General features: G+C 35.6%; 1 protein-coding gene across 16 annotated transcripts in view; it reads right to left on the bottom strand.

Annotated features, from left to right (window-relative positions):
- LOC128665913 (3-galactosyl-N-acetylglucosaminide 4-alpha-L-fucosyltransferase FUT3-like) overlaps positions 1–18,237 on the bottom strand; it is a 126,018-nt gene that overhangs the window by 99,029 nt on the left and 8,752 nt on the right. For 10 of the 16 annotated variants that reach the window (XR_008403192.1, XR_008403194.1, XR_008403193.1 and 7 more), the window contains exons 4-6: positions 6,983–7,037; positions 5,147–5,201; positions 2,234–2,445 (exon numbers count right to left, since the gene is read on the bottom strand). The exons of 2 other annotated variants lie outside the window; for them this stretch is intronic. The gene's annotated coding sequence lies outside the window, so the exon portion shown is untranslated. Of the gene's footprint in view, positions 1–2,233; positions 2,446–5,146; positions 5,378–6,982; positions 7,038–18,237 lie in introns of those variants that run through there. 4 more of the 16 variants (XM_053720176.1, XM_053720181.1, XM_053720179.1 and 1 more) reach the window with 3 other exon arrangements.

Raw genomic sequence — 18,237 nt, 5'->3', positions numbered from 1 at the left:
GATTGAACTTGAATCTGATTGGCTGATTCCATCAGCCAATCAGAATTTTCCTACCTTAATTCCGATTGACTGATAGAATCCTATCAGCCAATCGGAATTTGAGGGACGCCATCTTGGATGACGTCATTTAAAGGAAACATCATTTGGCGAGTAGGCGTCGGTAGAAGAGGATGGATCCGCGTTGGCTGGAAGAAGATGGCTCCGCTCCACTCCGGATGGAAGAAGATTGAAGATGCCGCTTGATAGAAGACTTCAGCCCGATGATGGACCTCTTCAGTGCCCACTTGGATCAAGACTTCAGCCGGATGATGGACCTCTTCAGCCCGATGATGGACTTCTTCATCCAAGCCCGCTTGGGCTTGGATGAAGACTTCGGAGGCTCCTATGGATGGATCGGTGATACCCGGCATGGTGAAGGTAAGGTAGGGAGATCTTCAGGGGCTTAGTGTTAGGTTTATTTAAGGGGGGTTAGGGTTAGATTAGGGGTATGTGGGTGGTGGGTTGTAATGTTGGGGGGTATTGTATGGTTTTTTTTTACAGGCAAAAGAGCTGAATTCTTTGGGGCATGCCCCGCAAAAGGCCTTTTTAAGGGCTGGTAAGGTAAAAGAGCTTTTCTATTTGTATTTTAGAATAGGGTAGGGCATTTTTTTATTTTGGGTGGCTTTGTTATTTTATTAGGGGGCTTAGAGTAGGTGTAATTAGCTTAAAATTGTTGTAATCTTTTTATAATATTTGTAAATTATTATTTTATTTTTTTGTAACTTAGTTCTTTTTTATTTTTTGTACTTTAGTTAGTTTATTTAATTGTATTTATTTGTAGGTATTTTATTTAATTAATTTATTGATAGTGTAGTATTAGGTTTAATTGTAGATAATTGTTTGTATTTTATTTAATTAATTTATTGATAGTGTAGTGTTAGGTTTAATTGTAACTTAGGTTAGGATTTATTTTACAGGTAATTTTGTAATTATTTAATCTAGGTAGCTATTAAATAGTTATTAACTATTTAATACCTATTGTACCTGGTTAAAATAAATACAAAGTTGCCTGTAAAATAAATATTAATCCTAAAATAGCTACAATATAATTATTATTTATATTGTAGCTATATTAGGGTTTATTTTACAGGTAAGTATTTAGCTTTAATTAGGATTAATTTATTTAATAAGAGTTAATTTATTTCGTAAGATAAAAATTATATTTAACTTAGGGGGTGTTAGTGTTAGGGTTAGACTTTGCTTTAGGGGTTAATACATTTAATAGACTAGCGGTGAGGTCCGGTCGGCAGATTAGGGGTTAATACTTGAAGTTAGGTGTCGGTGATGTTAGGGAGGGCAGATTAGGGGTTAATACTATTTATTATAGGGTTAGTGAAGCGGATTAGGGATTAATAACTTTATTATAGTAGCGGTGAGGTCCGGTCGGCAGATTAGGGGTTAATAAGTGTAGGTAGGTGGCGGCAACGTTGGGGGCGGCAGATTAGGGGTTAATAAATATAATATAGGGGTCTGTGGTGTTAGGGGCAGCAGATTAGGGGTACATAGGGATGACGTAGGTGGCGGCGGTGTATGGAGCGGCAGATTATGGGTTAATAAGTGTAAGGTTAGGGGTGATTAGACTCGGGGTACATGTTAGGGTGTTAGGTGCAGACGTAGGAAATGTTTCCCCATAGGAAACAATGGGGCTGCGTTAGGAGCTGAACACTGCTTTTTTGCAGGTGTTAGATTTTTTTTCAGCTCAAACGGCCCCATTGTTTCCTATGGGGGAATCGTGCACGAGCACGTTTTTGAAGCTGGCCGCGTCCGTAAGCACCGCTGGTATTGAGAGTTGCAGTGACGGTAAATTATGCTATACGCTCCCTTTTTGGAGCCTAACGCAGCCCTTCTGTGAACTCTAAATACCAGCGGTATTTAAAAGGTGCGGGAGAAAAAAAGCATGCATAGCTAATGCACCCCTTTGGCCGCAGAACTCTAAATCTAGCCGATTGTTTGAAATTTTTTTTACAAACAACCCCCCCAACAGTAAAACCCACCACCCACACAACCAAGCCCCCAAATAAAACCCTAACTAAAAAAACCTAAGCTCCCCATTGTCCTAAAAGGGCATTTGGATGGGCATTGCCCTTAAAAGGGCATTTGGCTCTATTGTGGCCCAAACCCCAAATCTAAAAATAAAACCCACCCAATACACCCTTAAAAAATCCTAACACTAACCCCCTGAAGATCCACTTACAGTTTTGAAGAGCCGACATCCATCCTCAACGAAGCCGGGAGAAGTCTTCATCCAAGCAGCAAGATGTCCTCAACAAAGCCGGCAGAAGTGGTCCTCCAGACGGGCAGAAGTCTTCACCCAGACGGCATCTTCTATTTTCATCCTTCCAATGTGGAGCGGGTCCATCTTCAAGACATCGGGCGTGGAGCATTCTCTTCAATTGACGTCTTCTTCTGGAATGAAGGTTCCTTTAAATGACGTCATCCAAGATGGCATCCCTTAGATTCCGATTGGCTGATAGAATTCTATCAGCCAATCGGAATTAAGGTTGAAAAAATCATATTGGCTAATGCAATCAGCCAATAGGATTGAGCTTGCATTCTATTGGCTGATTGGAACAGAAGCGGCTTCTGTCTCTGTTTGTTCTTTTAAAATGTACATTTCGGCCATTGTTTACTTTAGTGTATGTATATAGGCCAGTTATTGACAGATTTGTAGCAGGGTTAGATTTTCAGTGGGCATGTCTGGTTCTCAGAATTGTAAGATGTTAGCGCTAAATTACAAGTAAAATGTAATCTGTATATAATAAAATGTATTTTAAAGTTGTTTTAAAGTTGTTTTACTATACATAATAAATGTTTTACAAAGCTCAAAGTGTTATATGTTCCTTTAACTTTTCACAACCACACACTTAAAGATTCATAACTAGAGATGTCCATTTGTTTTGCCGTGAATATACATTTGTGATGAAAATCGGATTTAATTTAACAAAATGAAAATCTGAATAAATGAACCAAAGGAAACGAAAAATCGTCAGTATAAATTTGTTTCCTTAAATTTTTTAAAAGAGGTTAATTCTTACCTGAACGTGTTTGGGAGAGCGCGCTAGACCAGCTCCTCTTCTTTCCAGAGCCCTGGCCACGCTAATGGGATGCTTAGCGCCTCAGAACTGAGAGTGTTAACTCTGCTGTTAGAGGGGCTGGGGCTCTGGCATGAAGACTAATGGGTTAGCAAACTCTCCAGAGCACGGTAGTATTGTTAGTATTGTAGCTACAGGTGAACTTTACTGACTTCATGAATTCATGTATTGTTTTCTCTCTTAACTTGATTACTGGTTTTGAGACCGTTCCTAATATCTTAATAGTATTGTTATATTATATTTTTCATATAGAAAGCATACAGTATGATATATAACTGTTTTTCTTTTGCTATAGCCCTGTATAACCTTGTCAGTTGCTTCTTTTTTCTATAGAATTTATTAGCCAGTATTATCTCTTAGTAGGAAGTTACTTAAAGGGACAGTACACCCAAAACATTTCTCCCCTTTAAATTGTTCCCAATGATCCATTTTACCTGCTGTAGTGTATTAAATTGTTCACAAGTAGCTCCTTTACCCCTATTGTGGTATATGAAATAGCTGATTTAGCCTGTGGTATCACAACCTATACTAAAAGTTTTGATACTGGAGTATAATACTATTGACAGACTATGTAAACACAGCCAGCAGAAGAAATTACGCTCTCAGTGGGTTGAAAGATAGTTTAAGTGTTACAATGTTAATTTTCCATTATTCTTTCTAAGTATTGAGCTTTGTTTTACAAACAGATATAAGATAAGGAAGCACGTTTGTGTACATAAAAGTGATAACATAATGAGATCTGATATTAGCTGGAAGCTCAACCCATTGTAATAGGCTGTGGTTTAAAATCACAAAACCAGCTAATTCATATACACAAATAAACCTGAAAATACAAATTCTCATACATTTTATACTCTGCAGCTGGTTTAACAAGTCATTGAAAATACATTAATAGGAAAGCAATTTTACGGTGTACTGTCCCTTTAAATTTGATTACCAGGAACCTCAGATAATATTGTGGTGTTGATCAGTTTTTTGTTTATTTTAACTTTATCCCTTCATAATAAAATGTCAACAAAATGTATAAAGCACAAGAAGTGTAACTGGTAGTGTATTTAGCCTTTTGTTGTTTGTGTAGGTTCTTCCTGGTCATATTCCTCATATATAAATTAGCATAAACCAACAATACAAATATAAGCCTTTCAAGAAAATGTGAAATTTAAATTAAAAAAAAACTTATTAAAACTTATTTTCAATATTTCAATTTCTTTTCAAATATAACAACCCCAGAGTATTTTAAAGTTTATGTTATCACTTTAAAAATGTTACATTATTTAGTCATTTTTTATTGTAAATTTGTCTTTAAGTTTGTAGTTATAAACAACTGAAATTTCACATTTGAGCAACATTTCTATTACAATATAGCATTACAATCTTCTGAACAATCAGTATTAAAATGGGAATTTAGTTTGATCTTAAATTATGACTGCACATTTTGACTGTAATGGAATATGTTCTGCTAGGTTAATACCACTAAATAGTGCAGTGTCTTACTGACAAGGATTCTTCAAATGATTATCACAGATTTAAACTGTACTGCACCAAGCACAAAACTGGATTAGAATTTTTAACACATAACAATAAGAAAATATTAATAATATTTTATTTATGTTCTTGTAAATACCATTTTGAAATACAATTTATTTTTGTTTTATTTTTTTTATTAATTTTTTATACAAACAACGGAATATTTACATGTTGCTGGAAAAACGCCGTTCATTTTCAATATACTGCTTTTGTATCACCTAGAAAATCATCAATGCAAATACCTGTAGAGTTTACTTAATATATTAGTTGCCAAAAAAATACACCAATTAATAAAAAAATATTACACATTGTGCCGTACCTAATTAAACACTGTAACAACATCATATTGTTGATAGCAAATATTGAATAAGAATTTACAATATTTTATGTGTCATTTTGTTAGGATAATACTATTTCAATGGTAATATTCTAATATTTTGTCATAAAGGCAATTATCTTCTTACACACAAATATATAAACATTCTCACCTTTCTTAATCTCCTCAGAAATGGCTTGCTTTCAAAGTCTTCTCACATCAACCCTCTGACAAAATAAAATGCTTGATCGTAAGAAATATCTGTAAATTGTAGGTTATTCTAGTTGATGTAATTCGTCAGAATTTTCTCAAATATTCTAAAAGTTTTGGCTTACATACAGAAAGAGAAGTTATAATAGACAGAATCGGTTAACTCTGCTGTTAGAGGGGCTGTGGCTCTCGCATGAAGAACAACAGGTTATCACGCCCTCCAGAGCACGATAAGATAAGTATTGTTACAATTGTAGCTACAGGGGAAATTTTCTGACGTCATGTATTGTTTTCTCTCTCAACTTAATTACTGGTTTTGAGACCATTCATAATATCTTCATAGTATTGTTATATTATATTTTTCATATGGAAAGCGTAAAGTATATTATATAACAGTTGTTCTTTTGCCCTGTATACGATTGTCAATTTTTTATTTTTTTTTCTATAGAAATTATTAGCCGGTCTTATCTCTTAGTATGCAAGTTACTTAAATTTGATTACCAGGGACCTCAGATAATATTGTGTTGTTGATCAGTTTTTAATTTATTTTAACTTTATCCCTTCATAATAAAATGTCAACAAAATGTATAAAGCACAAGAAGTGTAACTGGTAGTATATTTTGCCTTTTGTTGTGTAGGTTCTTCCCAGTCATATTTCTCATATATAAATTAGCATAAAACAACAATAAAAATATATCTTTAAAGAAAACGTGGAAATTTAATTAAAAAAAAATTCTTATTTTCAATATTTCAATTTCTTTTCAAATATAACAACCTCAGAATATTCCATAGTTTGTGTTATATTACATTATTTAGTCATTTTTTTATTGTAAATTTGTCTTTAAGTTTGTAGTTATAAACAACTGAAATTTCACATTTGATTAACATTTCTATTACAATATAGCATTACAATCTTTTGAACAATCATTATTAAAATGGGGATTTAGTTTGACCTTAAATTATGACTGCACATTTTGACTGTAATGGAATATGTTCTGCTAGGTTAATAACACTAAAGAGTGCAGTGTCTTACTGACAGCGATTCTTCAAATGATTATCACAGATTTAAACTGCACTGCACAAAGCACAAAACTGGATTAGAATTTTTAACACATAACAATAAAAAAAATAATAATAATATTTTCTTTATGTTCTTGTAAATACCACTTTGAAATACAATTTCATTTTGTTTTGTTTTTATCTTGAGGTTAATAATTGTGTATACCAACAACTGAATATTTACATGTTGCTGGAAAATCACCCTTCATTTTCAATATACTGCTTTCGTATCACCAAATCATCAATGCAAATGCCTGTAGAGTTTACTTAATGGGGCCGATTTATCAACTTCCATAGGTAACATGATGCCCCTTGTTTCCGGCGAGCCTGCAGGCTCTAGCGGGAAACAGAAGTTATGAAACAGTCTAAAGAATACGATCGGGTTGATTGATACCCTCTGCTAGCGGCCGATTGGCCGCGAAACTGCAGGGGGCGTCATTGCAATGATAAACGCTTTTGGGATTTATTGATGTGCAGCGGACATAATACGCTACTTCCTATAATGTCCGCTTACACTATAATAAATTTACCCCAATATATTAGTTTCCATTATATTACACATTGTGCCATATCTAAAAAAACACTGCAACAGCGTCATAATGTTGATAGCAAATATCGAATAAGAATTTACAATATTGTATGTGTCATTTTGTTAGGATAATACTATTTCAATGGTAATTCTAATATTTTGTCATAAAAGCAATTATCTTCTTACACACAAATATATAAACATTCTCACCTTTCTTTATCTCCTCAGAAATGGCTTTCTTTCAAAGTCTTCTCACATCAACCCTCTGACAAAATAAAATGCTTGATCATAAGAAATATCTGTAAATTGTAGGTTATTCTAGTAGATGCAATCGTCAGAATTTTCACACACATACCAACAATTTGGCATAAATACAGAAAGAGAAGTCATAATAGATATTCAGATAGATTATGAGTTTTGAGCGCTATAGGGAAATTAATGACCGCAATAAAAGCGTCAGTATTCAACCTCCCTATAGCGCTGCTATTAGAGGTTTTGTAAAACCCGGGTTGCGCGAGCGATATGGTTGCGTTGAGCTCCATACCTCACCCAAATACAAGCATTATTATGACATGCTCGTCGCAACCTACATAATGTTATTAACCCCTAATCTGCTGCCCCTAAAATTGCCGCCACTTAAATAAAACTTTTAAGCCCTAATCTGCCACTCCCAATATCGCCGCCACCTACATTACATTTATTAACCCCTAATCTGCCACCCCCAATGTCACTGCCACTATACTAAAGTTATTAACCCCTAAACCTCTGGCCTCCCACATCACTAACACTAAATAAATATATTAACCCCTAAACCTAACCCTAACTGAATCAAACAAGTTATGTTATGTATGTGTAAATACTAGTGCCAAAGATTTAATCAAACATAGCTGTGAAATTGCTGAGCACATTAGGGGTTAATATTTTTTTTTTAGTATTTGCGATGCGGGAGGGCCTCGGTTTAGGGGTTAATAGGTAGTTTATGGGTGTTAGTGTACTTTGTGACAGTTTAGTTATGAATTTTATGGTACAGCTTTGTAGCATAAAACTCAAATACTGAGATGGCGGTACAGATCTTGTCCATTTAGGCTGTACCGCTCACTTTTTGGCCTCACAGCAAAACTCGTAATACTGTCGCTATGGGAGTCCCATTGAAAAGGACCTTTTTAAAAGTATGGTACTGACATTGCATGACGGCCAAAAAGATGTGCGGTACACCTATTCTGACAAGACTTGTAATAGCGGCGTTAGGGAAAAAGCATCGTTATGAAGCATACTGTCCCTGAGGGACAGTGTAGCTGCTGCTGATTTAATAGGGAAATCGATAGCTAGGCTAGTGTATTCAGTGTCCACTACAGTCCTGCAAGACTCATCTGATCTCTGCTGTAAGGACAGCACCCCAAAAAGCCCTTTTAGGGCTAGAACATCAGTCTGCTTTTTTTTTTTTTTCCTGTGTAATCTAATTGCAGTTGCCTGCCTGCCAGCGTGTGTGTCAGGCTCACAGCGTATACTGTACCCACTTGCCCAGTGCCACCACTCATATCTGGTGTAACAGTAGTGTACATTTAAAAAAACAACACTTTTGTGACTGTGAAATAATAACAGACAGCTGCCAGTACTCAAGATGGCCGCCAATAAGGCAGATGGGGAGGGTTAGAGAGCTGTTTTGGGGGGGATCCGGGAGGTTGGAGGCTAAGGGGGGATGCTACACCACAGCATATGTAAATATGCTAAAAAAATTATTATGTTTTTAAAAACCTTTTATTTTAGTACTGGCAGACTTTCTGCCAGTACTTAAGATGGTGGGACAATTGTGGGGTGAGGGAGGGAAGGGAGCGGTTTGGGAGGGATCAGGGGGTCTGATGTGTCAGGTGGGAGGCTGATCTCTACACTAAAGCTAAAATTAACCCTGCAAGCTCCCTACAAACTACCTAATTAACCCCTTCACTGCTAGCCATAATACACGTGTGATGCGCAGCAGCATTTAGCGGCCTTCTAATTACCAGAAAGCAATGCCAAAGTCATATATGTCTGCTATTTCTGAACAAAGGAGATCCCAGAGAAGCATTTACAACCATTTGTGCCATAATTGCACAAGCTGTTTGTAAATAATTTCAGTGAGAAACCTAAAATTGCGAAAAAATTTAAGTTTTTTTTAAATTTGATCGCATTTGGCGGTGAAATGGTGGCATGAAATATACCAAAATGGGCCTAGATCAATACTTTGGGTTGTCTACTACACTACACTTAAGCTAAAATTAACTCTACAAGCTGCCTACATGCTCCCTAATTAACCCCTTCACTGCTGCGCATAAAACATGTGTGGTGCGCAGTGGCATTAAGCATCCTTCTAATTACCAAAAAGCAGCGCCAAAGCCATATAAGTCTGCTCTTTCTGAACAAAGGGGATCCCAGAGAAGCATTTACAACCATTTATGCCATAATTGCATAAGTTGTTTGTAAATAATTTCTGTGAGAAACATAAAATTTGTGAAAAAGTGAAAAAAACATTTTATTTGATCGCATTTGGCGGTGAAATGGTGGCATGAAATATACCAAAATGGGCCTAGATCAATACTTTGGGTTGTCTACTACACTACACTTAAGCTAAAATTAACTCTACAAGCTGCCTACATGCTCCCTAATTAACCCCTTCACTGCTGGGCATAAAACACGTGTGGTGCGCAGTGGCATTTAGCAGCCTTCTAATTACCAAAAAGCAACGCCAAAGCCATATAAGTCTGCTATAATGGCATGTCAGGCACACAGTGTTGGGGCAAGGGTCCATCTGACCACTGATACCTGGTCTGCAAAGCATGGTCAGAGCAGGTATATCACCTACACTGCGCACTGTGAAGTTGGCGTAACCCTTACACTACCTGATCGATACAACATCATACCTGATGTTTTAATGCACGTTATTCCAAACAATTTAAGAATGTTAGGTGATTTATGCCCTTTATGGATTAAAACCAGACTCTGCATCAACTATGTAATTTTCCATGGGAGTTTTGCTATGGATCCCCCTCCGGCATGCCACAGTCCAGGTGTTAGTGCCCTTGAAACAACTTTTCCATCACTATTGTGGCCAGAAAGAGTCCCTGTGGGTTTTAAAATTCGCCTGCCTATTGAAGTCTATGGGGGTTCACCCGGTTCGCCCATTCGTGAACTTTTGTGGAAGTTCGCGTTCGACGTTCGCGAACCCAATGTTTTAGGTTTGCGACATCACTAGCCACCATGCAATCAATTAATCAATGAATAATTTTCTTCTGTATGGGAGTTATTTAAACCCACATTTTATTATCATGCATTTAACATCAGTTTACCTTTCTAAGCAACCAACATTTAGGAGAAAAGTGAAATTAAAATCCTCCACTATGCACAAAATGTAAAGAGAAAATAACTTGTGTAGCCCATTAACAAGTACATAAGTGAGTCATTGTAAACTTCATCTACATACAATTTTACATTTACACACACACATATATATATATATATATATATATATATATATATATATATATATATATACACATACACACACATACATATATAGTGTGTGTGTATATATATATATATATATATATATATATACACATACACATATATATACATATATATAAATAACTACATTGTTCAACACTAGCTGAGTATTACTGAGTGAGAAGAATCACAAGAGGCTTACGTAAAAAATTAAGACCAACTATAATGAGCAACAATGAAAAATACAAGAAATGTTTTGAATGTATTTTAAATAAAAATAAGTGCTTGTACGATATTATAGTTCGGACTGTCGAATGCCTGCAAGAAAAAATTGAAAAACAAAATATTGTAGTCCTGGTCTGTGAAAAAGATTTAGACATCCACTACTCACCTGAAAATCTGCAAAAGATCAAAATGAATAAGCTTATCGATGAGTAACGTAACGAATTAAAGGAGACAAAATGCCAAAAATTTGTCCGGGACCTGGAGGACTACCAAAATAATAGAGTATACCGGTGGTCGCGAGATGACGGAATACGTGACATCACTCAGTGGCGACAAGAAAGACAGGGAAGAGGAGATGGTGCATGGAGGAGCAATCGACAAGCACCTAAGAAACCTACGCAAGGCAGTTCAGAGAATTTACCTGTAGAAGATTTTTTAGGAACAAGTTCCTATACAGATACCAGAGGGGTGGCTGCAAGCACAAGTGGCAAAAAGGAACAACTGCAATCCATCGGCATGAGAAGCAAACAAACATACAGAGGATGAAAGAAATAGATACCGGTTCTAATGTCTATGCCGGAACGTCTTTGGTTTGTAAAGATAACACTGTATATATGGACACTGTATCAGAGACATTTGACTTAACGATGTTGGGACTAAGAGAACCAAAAACAACTGTTGAATGTAATGGGAATTTGGTAATAAATATATCTAAATATGCATTAACGGAAGTTGAATTAAGTATATTGAGCAGAGGATTGTCTTTTTGCCCTTCTAAGAACATTGATACCTTTAATTTAGACAAATATTTATATATTTTCTTCCGTTTATTGAGGTTAAAAACACATTTCTCAACCCAAGAGATGTCTATACCAAATTCCAATAAGAATACTTTACAAGACAATACCAGCTTTGATTTGAAATCTTTTGGGCTGATTAATAAATCGAAGTTTGTGCCACGTACTACCAATCCTGGGGTGAAAATTTTTATTAGATTCATGCAGAATAACATAAAATCCCTGTTGGAAAAATCTAAGTTTACAACAACTAAGAATAACTTAACATACAAAGAAAGACAAGCATTAGAAAATCTAGCAAAAAATAAGGGGATTGTGATAAAAAGTGCCGTTTTGGGCAGATCTATGGTTGTACTTGTCTCAGAATATTATGTACAGGAAATATTATCTCAATTTTCATATGGAGTAATATACAGGATTCTTGATGGTGAACTACCTGCTGAAATCCAAATGGAAATTAAACAAATTGTTGATTAAGCATTTTCAAAGGGGGTCATTACTAAGAGCCAGGCTATTTTTATTATAAAACAAGACCCCATTACGCAAGTGTTCTATACATTGCCAAAGGTTCATAAAAATCTGAGGGTACCTCCATGCAGGCCAATTGTGGCTGGTACTGACTCAGTCTTTACACATATCTCCATTTTTCTAGAAAATATGTTAAACCCTATAGCTGCAAAACAACAATCTTTTCTTAAAGATACAGGGGAATTCTTAAATAAAATTTGTGGGATCCCTTGCAATGAAGGTGAGATTTTATTCAGCTTGGATATAGTGAGTTTATACACGTCCATGAAGCAGGTATAAAATCAGTACTCAACCTTATAAAACAAGAAATTTCTTTCACTACATTACAATTTAATTTAATTGAAAATTTACTGAGGATTATACTTTATTTTAATTACTTTCTTTTTCAATATACATATTACTTGCAATGAAAAAGGTACAGCTATGGGCTCCAATGTGGCCCCTTCATACGCCAATATTTTTTCAGTGAATTTGAAAAGAAGTGCGTTTACACAAATTTAAGTATTAGCAGTATTGTAAAATTTGGCATCACTATATAGATTACATATTTGGCATGTGGGGTGGGCTCATTTTAGTCTTTGCAAGAGTTTGTTGAAGAACTTAATATATCAACCAACTGTCTAAGATTTACTCTGGAATTTTCAAAGGAAAGGATCAGTTTTTTTAGATATATCTGTATATAAACATAACTCTAGACTCACCACAGATATATACAGTAAGCCGACTGATCGACACACTTTTACACTTTAAAAGTTTCCATCCTCCTAGAGTATTCAATTAAATGCCCAAAAGCCAATTTGTAAAAACATTACGTAATGTGGAGGATAAGGATTTACAAGAAATAAGATTGAAGGAAATGGCAAGGAAAGTTCAAGCAAGAGATGATATCTTAAACAGGTGGGAAAAAGAAGCTAATAATAGATTAAGTAATGACAGTGGAGAAAGGAAGAAAGAAAGAAAGTAGACTGATGTTTAAACTGAACACAGTGATCGAATATCATTGATACTAAGAAAACATTGGTACATCCTTAATACATCATATCCAACTATAGAAGAGTTTAAAAAACCACCTATTCAATCCTTCAAAAGGGTTAAAAATTTGAAAGACAAATTGGTCAGAGCTTATTTAGACAGTACAAAGACTGGCCATATTAACTATCTCACCACTCCCAATAAAGGGTCCTATCCATGTTTGAGCTGCGCTCAATGTAATTTCTATGATTAAAGGCAAATACATAGCTCAAATAAATGAGAATAGGAAAAGGGAAATTAATGGGTATTACACCTGTGACACAGAATTTGTAGTCTATTTATTGAAGTGTCCTTGTGGGCGGGGCTATGTGGGGGAGACTATATGCCCCCTTAAAGACAGAATCAGCTCCCACAAGTCAAGCATTAGAAATAAAGATATTACTCTCCCGGTATCAACACATTTTATACAAGCAGGACACACAGTGAGAGTTATAGACCACATCCCCAGATTAAGACAAGGAGGGGATAGAGAGCTAATCTTAAAAAAGAGGGAATATTTGTGGATCAATACGTTAGGGACATTGCATCCAGTAGGTTTAAATAAAGATTATGATTTACATTTATTTATTTAAATTTACTTTGTTTTTAATTGTAGAGGTTTAACTTTAAATACATTATGTAATTGTTAATATGTATTCTTGATAATGGTTTTAACTTTTGTAAATATAATATGAAAGGTGTTATAGAATTCAAAAAGATTTTGTTACTGTGTCCACTAGGGTGGTGCTCTTTTTGCACTAACTGTGATGTAAAATGAAGTAAAATATACTAAAGAGTTAAAAACTTTGCAACTAAAAACAGACAAACATGGAGCGCAAAAAGAAGAAGACCAATACTACCATGGTGCAGTATATCCAATTAAAAAGTGTTATTTATTACATAAACAAAAAACAAACTCACAAATATAACCTCAAACAATATGAGGTATAGATAAGGTGTTAGTGCAGCTGCTCCTACTACACACATGAGTACTCTTTCTATCCCACAATCTTTGACTTGTCTGCCACCAAGTCATCAGATGTTACGCTGGGGGATATTGCAAAGGCACGATCTTTCGCTCCAAAGTAGGTCCCTTCTTCCGGATGGCAAAGCCCGTATTGCCGGCAATGGATCTGAACCATACCAGAAAGCACTAGCGTCACAGTGCTTCTCAGTGGGCGTGGCCTTACGCATTTTGTGGGACTCCTCCTGCTTCATCAGAGGCTATCTTTTTTTTATAATATCGTATAATACCTTATTCATATATTTGATACACTACATATTTTCCTTAAGAACTATACTTACATGATGAAGACAATATAAATATTCCCCAATACAATAGTATATTTCTATAATAATGTACATTGTTTCTATATCTGTGATTAAATGCTGCATTAAACTTGTTTAGTACAAGGTAGCCACTATAGTGGCAGATAATATTGTTTTAAGGTTTATTACAAATTACTTGTGAACTTAAAATCAAAATAAAACTTACATTATTCATTTAGAGCAACCCATTTTAAACAGCTTTCTTATTTACTTCAATTATACAATTTGCTTCATTTATTTGGTATCCTTTGTTGAAGACCATTCATAAATAGCCACAAGAGCAGCTATGCTCTGCAGAAAGGTAGCTGATTGGTAGCTGCACATATATGCTTCTTGTCATTAGCTTACCAGATGTCTTCAGCTAGCTCCCAGTAGTGCATTTCTGTTCTATAACCTGCTCTTCAACAAAAAGATCAAAGCAAATATTATGTTAGAAGGAAATTTGTCTTCTGTCTGAATCATGAGAGTTTAACTTTGACATTACTGTCATCAAAGGGTGCACAGCCAAGAAGGATGGTGCTTTGAGAACATTGCTATTCAAGTTTTGCTTGTGGTAGGAAATACCATTTCATTTTGATATTTTTGCCTTTGGCCTTTCTTTGTTTTTAGGTTTATTTTTCTTCACCTACTGTAGATTTAAATGTAAATGAGGAAACAGTTACTAATACCCAATGACTATAATGTAGATGTATTCTGTTTGTAATAATTTTAGTAACCAATAAAGTTTAGATTTTAAGAGTATTGTTGCACTTTTTGTCTGTAAATGTTTTGTATTTGAACGAAGTAGATAGGAGCAAAAAATTCCAACCTTGATTTTATTATGCAGTGCATAGGGTTAACAGCGCTTACAGATCTTACTAAATTGGTATTATAAGGAGCATGAGTCTCTGGTGAGAAAATATTTTAAGTCCTTAGATATAGTGTAGTAATGTGGATCCTAGTGTTGTAGAGATAAATAAGATATCCTTACCAAAAGTTACCCCAATCTGATGAGGTAAGTTTGCCGCACTACTGGAGGGTATATCAAGTGATGAGTTGAGCCTAGTTAGTATATCCTTTGGTTTCGTCTGCCTCTTGGAGTAGAAGGAGGTGTAGATCCTTCTGTAATGGTCTCCCAAAACTTCCTATGCAGGTATACTTGTTGCCTCTCTACTATAACGAACTTGTTCTGAGGTTGAAGTCCAGTATACAGAGGAAGCAGTGCAGGCCAGATACAGGAACAGCTACTTTTGCTGCAGAGACCTGAAATCTGGTGACAATTATCAGGTTTGTTTAGCGGAGCAAGAGAGTAATCCCAATTCAAGACAAGGTCAGGAACCAGAGAATTCTCAGAAAGCCAGGTTACTCAAAATTTCTTCAGCTCCTCAGAGTAAGTGCTGTGTGAACAGTTAGAGTTGCTGTAAAACTTTAATAAATGTTCCTAATTTTGGAAGCTGCCCAACTGACTTTGTCTTCACAAATCCGGGGGAGTAGCGGGTCCTGACCCCAATCAGAGGCCAGTGAGTTGGGTCACTAGAAGTTCCCGGCACGTACCGATCAGCACACTTTGGTGCTGCCCCTTCTTTTATGTATAACCATTCTTATGCATATTTTAAATCAAGTCTGGATCTGACAATATTTAACTAGGAAGCGCCTTCTGTCTCTGTTTGTTCTTTTAAAATTTCCATCTCTGCCATTTATGCCAGGCCATTTATTGACAGATTTGTAGAAGGGTTAGATTTGTGAAGTCTGCAGTGGGCATGTCTGGTTCTCAGAATTGTAAAAAAGATGCTAGCGCTAAATTACAAGTAAAATGTAATATGTATATAATAAAGTGTATTGTAAAGTTGTTTTACTATGCATAATAAATGTTTTACAAAGCTCAAAGTGTTATATGTTACTTTAAATGTTCACAACCACACACTTAAAGATCCATAACTTACTCTTTAAGTCAGCTTCCTACTAGAGGTGTGCATTTGTTTTGCCGTGACTATACATTTGTGATGAAAATTGGATTTAATTTAACAAAATAAAAATCTGAATAAATGAATCAAAGAAAACGCAAAATTGTCAGTATACATTTGTTTCCTTAAAGTTTTTTAAAAGAGGTTAATTCTTACCTTAACATGTTCATTCATAATATCTTAACAGTATTGTTAAATTACATTTTTCATATAGAAAGCATATAGTATGATATATAACTGTTTTCTTTTGCTATAGCCCTGTATAAGCTTGTCAATTAGCTCTTTTTTTCTATAGAATTTATTAGCCAGTCTTATCTCTTAGTAGGAAGTTACTTAAAGGGACAGTTCACCCAAAACATGTCTCCCCTTTAAATTGTTCCCAATGATCTATTTTACCTGCTGTAGTGTATTAAATTGTTCACACGTTTCTCCTTTACCCCTATTTCTGCACATTAAATAGCTGATTTAGTATGTGGTATCACAACCTATACTGAAAGTTTTGATACTGGAGTATATGCTATTGACAGACATACGGCTAGATTTGGAGTTTTGTCGGTAACGACCCGAAAAACTAACGCCGGCTTTTTTCTGGCCGCAGCATAAAAATAACTCTGGTATTGAGAGTCCACATAAAGGCTGCGTTAGGCTCCAAAAAAGGAGCGTAGAGCATTTTTAACGCAGCTGGCTGATCGGAACAGCCAATAGAATGCGAGCTCAATCTGATTGGCTGATTGGATCATATATTCCTACCTTAATTCCGATTGGCTGTTAGAATCCTATCAGCCAATCACAATTCGAGGGACGCCATCTTGGATGACGTCCCTTAAAGGAACCGTCATTCTTCAGTTGGACGTTGCCGGAAGAAGATGGGTCCGCGGTGGAGGTCTTCAGGATGGAGCCGGTCGTCATCGGATGAAGATAGAAGATGCCGCTTGGATCAAGATGGTTGCCGGTCCAGATCGCCTCTTCTTCCCGGATAGGATGAAGACTTTGGAGCCTCTTCTGGACCTCTTCAGCCACCGGATGATGGATCGCCAACCCCCGCTTGGGTTGGATGAAGATTTTGGAGCCAGGACGGATCGGTGCTACCTGGTGAGGTGAAGACAAGGTAGGATGATCTTCAGGGGCTTAGTGATAGGTTTATTTAAGGGGGGTTTGGGTTAGATTAGGGGTATGTGGGTGGTGGGTTGTAATGTTGGGGGGGGGGGTATTGTATGTTTTTTTTTACAGGCAAAAGAGCTGAACTTCTTGGGGCATGCCCCGCAAAGGGCCCTGTTCAGGGCTGGTAAGGTAAAAGAGCTTTTAACTTGAGTAATTTAGAATAGAGTAGGGCATTTTTTATTTTGGGGGGCTTTGTTGTTTTATTAGGGGGCTTAGAGTAGGTGTAATTAGTTTAAAATTGTTGTAATATTTTTCTTATGTTTGTAAATATTTTTTTATTTTTTGTAACTTAGTTCTTTTTTATTTTTTGTACTTTAGCTAGTTTTTTTAATTGTATTTATTTGTAGGAATTGTATTTAATTAACTTATTGATAGTGTAGTGTTAGGTTAATTGGAGGTAATTGTAGGTAGTTTATTTAATTAATTTATTGATAGTGTAGTGTTAGGTTAATTGTAGGTAATTGTAGGTAGTTTATTTAATTCATTTATTGATAGTGTAGTGTTAGGTTTAATTGTAACTTAGGTTAGGATTTATTTCACAGGTAAATTTGTAATTATTTTAACTATTTTAGCTATTAAATAGTTCTTAACTATTTAATAGCTATTGTACCTGGTTAAAATAAATACAAAGTTACCTGTAAAATAAATATAAATCCTAAAATAGCTATAATATAATTATAATTTATATTGTAGCTATATTAGGATTTATTTTACAGGTAAGTATTTAGCTTTAAATAGGAATAATTTATTTAATAAGAGTTAATTAATTTCGTTAGATTTAAATTATATTTAACTTAGGGGGTTGTTAGTGTTAGGGTTAGACTTAGCTTTAGGGGTTAATACATTTATTAGAATAGCGGTTAGCTCCGGTCGGCAGATTAGGGGTTAATAAGTGTAGGCAGGTGGAGGCGACGTGGGGGGCAGATTAGGGGTGCATAGGTAGTTTATGGGTGTTAGTGTGCTTTAGAGCACAGTAGTTAAGAGCTTTATA

The sequence above is a fragment of the Bombina bombina genome, chromosome 7 (genome assembly GCF_027579735.1).
Source record: "Bombina bombina isolate aBomBom1 chromosome 7, aBomBom1.pri, whole genome shotgun sequence".
Taxonomy (NCBI): Eukaryota; Metazoa; Chordata; class Amphibia; order Anura; family Bombinatoridae; genus Bombina; species Bombina bombina.
This window is presented reverse-complemented; position numbering and strand designations above follow the sequence as displayed.